The sequence below is a fragment of the Eptesicus fuscus genome, chromosome 13 (genome assembly GCF_027574615.1).
Source record: "Eptesicus fuscus isolate TK198812 chromosome 13, DD_ASM_mEF_20220401, whole genome shotgun sequence".
NCBI lineage: Eukaryota > Metazoa > Chordata > Mammalia > Chiroptera > Vespertilionidae > Eptesicus > Eptesicus fuscus.
In genome coordinates this window covers 40,602,873-40,608,443 of record NC_072485.1, presented here as the reverse complement: position 1 = coordinate 40,608,443, position 5,571 = coordinate 40,602,873, and the positions used below count along the sequence as shown (strand labels likewise).

The window sequence follows — 5,571 nt, the reverse complement described above, 5'->3', positions numbered from 1 at the left end:
ACAAGAAATCTGAATACACCTATAACAAGTAAAGAGATAAAATTAATAATAATAAAAATTTTTCCCAAGGACCTGATGACTACACTGATGAATTTAAATTTGAATTAATACTAATACTAATACTTCACAGATTGTTCCAAAAAGTAGAATGTGAGGTAACACTTCCCAACTCATTCTATGAGGCCAGTATTAACCTGTGACTACAACTACACAAAGACCTCTAAAGAAAAAAAGAAAACTACAGAGCAATACTCCTTACACACATTCCTTACGAAAATACTAGGATACCTAACCCAGCAGCATGTAAAAAGGATTATATACCATGACCAAGGAAGAGTTATTCCAAGAAGGCAAGATCTGTTGTCAACATTATGCTTACTGGCAGGGGAGATACCATGATCACAAAGGTGGTTTTTCCAGGGCCAGGCTTATGCATTGCACCCTGGATATGCTGACCCCTATGATTTCCTTAAACGTGGAAAACTCGACTGCATAATTTGTGGTAGTGGGGGACTGTGTTCGTGCTCTCCCCTGGGGGGAAAAAAATAGCTAAAATTATGAAACGTTTATAAGAAAACATAAGTGAATGCCCTAGCCGGTTTGGCTCAGTGGATAGAGAGTTGGCCTGCAGATGAAATGGTCCCAGGTTCAATTCTAGCCAAGAGCACATGCCCGGGTTTCGGGCATGATTCCCCCCACCCCCAAGTAGGGGGCGTGCAGGAGGCAGCCAATCAATGATCCTCTCATCATTGATGTTTCTATCTCTCTCTCTCTCTCTCTCCCTTCCTCTCTGAAAATAATTAAAAATATTTTTTTAAAAGAAAACATAAGTGAAAATCTTTGTGACCTTAGATTAGGTCTCTTAGATATGATCCCTTAGATATGACACAAAAGCACAAGTAATAAAAAAGGATAAAGTGGACTGCATTACAAATGAAAACTTTTATGCACCAAAACATACTATCAAGAAGTTAAAAGATAACACTCAGAATGGGAGAAAATATTTACAAATCATAAATCTGATAGGAGTCTAGTATCCAGAATATATAAAGAACTTTTACAACTCAACAATAAAAAGAAAAATAACCCAATGAAAAACAAACATAGTATTAAATAGACATTTCTCTGAAGAAGACATATAAATGACCAATAACCAAATGAGAAAATACTCAACATAATTAATCACTGGGAAAATAAAAATCAAAACCACAAGATACTACTTCAAACTCGCTAGGATAGCTAATAATTAAAAACACAGAGCCCTATCCGGTTTGGCTCAGTGGATAGAGCATTGGCCTGCAGACCGAAAGGTCCCAGGTCCCATTCCAGTCAAGGGCATGTACCTCGGTTGCAGGGGCCCTGGCCGGGGAGCATGCAGGAGGCAACCAATCGATGTGTTTCTCTCACATCTATATTTCTCTCTGTCTCTCCCTCTCTCTTCCACTCTCTCTAAAAATCAATGGAAAAAATATCCCTGGGTAAGGATTAAAAATAAATCTACACTAATAAAAGAGAAACATGCAAATTACCATCAATCTGCTATGCTGCCAGCCAATCAGAGTGAGTATGCAAATTAACCTGAAAACATGGTGGCAGCCCCGCACCCCCCTTCTCCCCCCCCCCCCCCCGCTCTGGGCCTGTGGGGGTCGGAGAAGTTGGGCACCAGCTGAGGCTGGCTGCAGCCAGGGAGACCAAGAAGCCGCCTGCCCCATGATCCCAGGCCCCAGACAGCAGCAGAAGCCTCATGTCTGCCTGCCCCATGTCCTAGGGGAGACAGAGAAACCCGGCCCCATCGCCTGAGGCTGGGTGCGGTCCAGGAGACAAAGAAGCTGCCTGCCCCATGATCCCAGGCCATAGCCAGCTGGAGAAGTCGCCCACACTGCACCCCAGGGAAGACGGAGAAGCCGCCCGCCTGCGGTCCAGGCGCCAGTACCTGAGGCTGGCTTCAGCCTGGTAGACGGAGAAGCTGCCCACCTTGCGGTCCCAGACGCCAGCACTTGTGGCTGCAGCCCAGGCGAAGCCACCTGCCCACCATCCCCTGTGGCTGCAGGCGGCCTGGGTGCCTATGGCTGAACAGAGGGAGGGAAGCCTGGATCCCGAGTGCCTGTGGTCGGATGAAGGAGGGAATCCTGGGTCCTGGATGCGGGGCTGAGGCAGAGGTGGTCAGGGGCAATCAAGCCAGCAGGGGAGCAGTTAGGGACAATCAGGCTGGCAGGCAGAAGCAGTTAGGGGCAATCAGGCAGGCAGGCGAGCGGTTAGGAGCCAGCAGTTCTGGATTGTGAGAGGGATGTCTGACTGCTGGTTATCCCCTGAGGGGTCCCAGAATGGAGAGGGTGCAGGCTGGGCTGAGAGACAACCCCCCTCCCCCATGCACCAATTTCGTGCACTGGGCCACTAGTAAGTAAATAAAAACAGGGGGAAAAAAACAAGTATTAACGTAGATGTGGAGCATTTTGAACCATCAGACATTGCTGTTGGGAATACAAAATGGTGCAACCACTTTGAAAATCAGTTTTTTCCTCACAATGTTAAACATATGGTTGTTGTGACTGTAAACCAGCTCCTGCTCCATCCCTACACTCGGCTGCCCCTCAACCCGCCTCTGCCTGACCCTGGCCTTTAACATCCCCCACCCTCTTCGCCCCTGGTCAGCAGGAAGTAGCCAGGACGATTTCGGTGCCCTCTATCACCAAAAGGCCGGGATGTTAGGTCGAGGCAGGGGGGAAGTCCAGAGCCCATGCAAGCATCTGCAAGGTAGATGTTGACAAAGATAACTGGTGCCTTCCTAGACCCCTGGCCCCAGGCAGGAATTCCACACCTCTCATGCCCTCCACCCTCCCCTCACTAAACAGCTGTATAAAAGAAGTACCTATGCCCCCTTTTTGGTGAGAACTTCCCTGGCCCACTCTCAGACCAGCGAGTTTCGCCCCGGGGTGCAAGATTTCATCACCTGGACTCTGTGTCTTGTTTCCTGCTCGCAAACCTTTCAGTTGTCATATGACTCAGCAATTCCACCTCTAGGTATACACCCAAGAGAATTGAAAACACATGTCCACACAAAAATGTGCACAGAAATGTTCACAGGAGCATTATTCCTGGGATGAAAATGTTTGGAAATTATAATGGTGAAGGTTGTGCAATATTGTGAAAGTAGGTAATGCCATTGAAGTGTGCCCTTAAACTGGTTAAAATAGAAAATTTCATGTTATATACATTTTACCATAATTTTTAAAAAAGTGAAACTGAGCTAGGCCTAAGACCAGGTGATTTCTAGGTAGGGTGGCTGTAAGTTCCAGAACAGTCCACATTTACGACTGTAATTATCAATAGTATCCCCTCAGGCTCTCCAAGTTGTCCCAATTTGAACAATGAATGACATGGTCACTCTATGGGTCTCTAAAGATCTCTGATTTTCTGTGGTTCTGAAACCTTAACCATGGGCCTTAGGACCGTGTAAAGGTTTTGTGATGACATCACCTCTCCAAAACTAAAACCCACTGGCCTTCGGAGAATTGGAGGCAGCGCAGAGGACGTCTACACGTCACACAGGCCCTGCTCCTAGGGGCAAACCACAATTTGCATTGAGTCCGCGAATTGCGAGGGTGCCGCTGGGGCCCTGGAAGCAAACGCCCGGCCCCACCCTCTTGCGTCCGGCCACACTCAGCATGGCCAGCGAGAGATGGGCGGCCCCTCTCGACCAAACTTGGTTCAGCGGACCAATGGGAACAGACAAGGGGCGGGATTTATGGGGGGAGGGGGCGTGGCCCCGAGGGCGTTGGGGGTGGCCTGGACCACGCCTGCCTTGCTGGCTTGTTGCAGCTGCCACGTAATTCCCAGTTTTGCTGGATTTTGCCCGTTTGGTGCCACCGTCAGCGCTTCCGGGTTGAACTCCAGCAGAGCTCATCAGTCCCCACCCCGTCCAGTGCTAATCCCTCCTCCCCCTTCAGAGCCCAAGTCAAAGCTCAGCGGGCTCCTCCCTCTCCTTTGGGACGACTCTACCTCCCAACTCCGAGATAAATTGGTGTGTGCCCTCACACGTTTGAACGTGAAACATTTCTTTCTGATTATACAATAGATGCATAATTTAGAAAATTGGGAAGAGCATAAATATCAAAGTAAAATTAAAAAGCATTAAAATGAAAATGAAATAAAAAATGATTTATTATCCTGTCAACCACAATGCTGTAAAAAAAAAAAGTTGGTGAAGGCCAGGGATAGCAGTGGGCTGGAAGAGGTCAATGGGGGAAAAAGGGGACATATGTGATTACCTTTGGCCATTCTTTTATTTTTTTTCCTCTTGTTTTAATACCATTGGGACAATGCTGTAAAAAAAAAAAGTTGCATTGTTTTATTACATGCTAAGTATTTTTCCTTGTCATTTTAATTTTATGCATACTATAAAGTATTCCGTGGGTGAATGTGCCATTATTTTGTTTCCAATGGCATTTAAGCACTTGGAACTTTAAGTGAATAACTCATTGGAGGTGGGGCAGATAGAGTAGGAGAGGCGAGTAAGAACTGGCAATTCCACAACTTCATCCTCCCTTTGTAAAGCTGTTCCACAAGAATTACAAGATTTTAGAGTCATTACAGACTTAACAGTCTTAGGGTTCTTCTAGAGTATTACAATCTTGAGAAACTCAGAATCATAATATCTTGAGGGTCGTAGGATCTCTGAAGAAACAAGTCCAAACTTTCACCAAATGTAGGAGTATAAACAATCAGAGCCGTCTCAAGCGTGGGGTCCTTTACATTTAGAATGTCACCTTTTACTAGCTCTAGTCAATCTCTCTCCTGTATCAAAATGGCTCTAACAAGTCTTTACCGACGGGTCAAGAAATAAGTTAGGATTCCAGCCCTAACTTCTTCCTAGATAGGAGCTTTACTAGGTATCTAAATGCTGTTTGTCTTGCACTACCATTTCTAAGTAAAAGCAGGGCAGGGAAGGGGGGATTTTATATGGATCTGTTCACTTATTTATTTGATTGGAGAGAAATACTCTTGGTCTCTTTGGGCCTCTTCCATGAAACCATGGATGGTAAATGGACTGACTGCTCAGGGGTTTTATAATAATGATAAATTGGCCTGAATAGGGGTATCCAACTAACAATGATCAAATGAGTAATGTTGAGTGCTAGTAATTGGATAAAAGAGCACTGGGCTAAGAGACTAAAAACCTGGCTCTACTTTTAAAAGATGTGATGCTGAGCAAGTCACTTCAACTCTCTGAATCTTAATTTCCTCATCTTGTGATGAGTATTTTAAGTCCTTTGCTTGCTTCATAAGATCATGTTGAAGAACAACCGGGAAAATGTTTATGAAAGTGTTTTTTAAAAAAACAAGGCACTGGTGTGTAGGAAGAGATCAACCAAAGAACTTGTATGCATACATGCATAACCCATGGACACAGACAAGAAGTTGGTGAAGGCCAGGGATAGCAGTTGGCTAGAAGGGGTCAATGGGGGAAAAAGGGGATATATGTAATACTTTCAACAATAAAGATTTTTTTAAAAGGCAGTGTATTTTGTTATTATTACTGGATGGCATAAATTTTTTAAAAAGAAAGTTTTG

The 5,571-nt window shown here is 45.1% G+C and overlaps 1 non-coding gene across 1 annotated transcript; it reads left to right on the top strand.

The window, feature by feature from the left end:
• The first annotated feature begins 371 nt into the window (after positions 1 to 371).
• Positions 372 to 534, top strand: LOC114234589 (U1 spliceosomal RNA). Its single transcript, XR_003620799.2, has one exon. It is a non-coding gene; the product is annotated as a U1 spliceosomal RNA (small nuclear RNA).
• Positions 535 to 5,571: the final 5,037 nt, after the last annotated feature.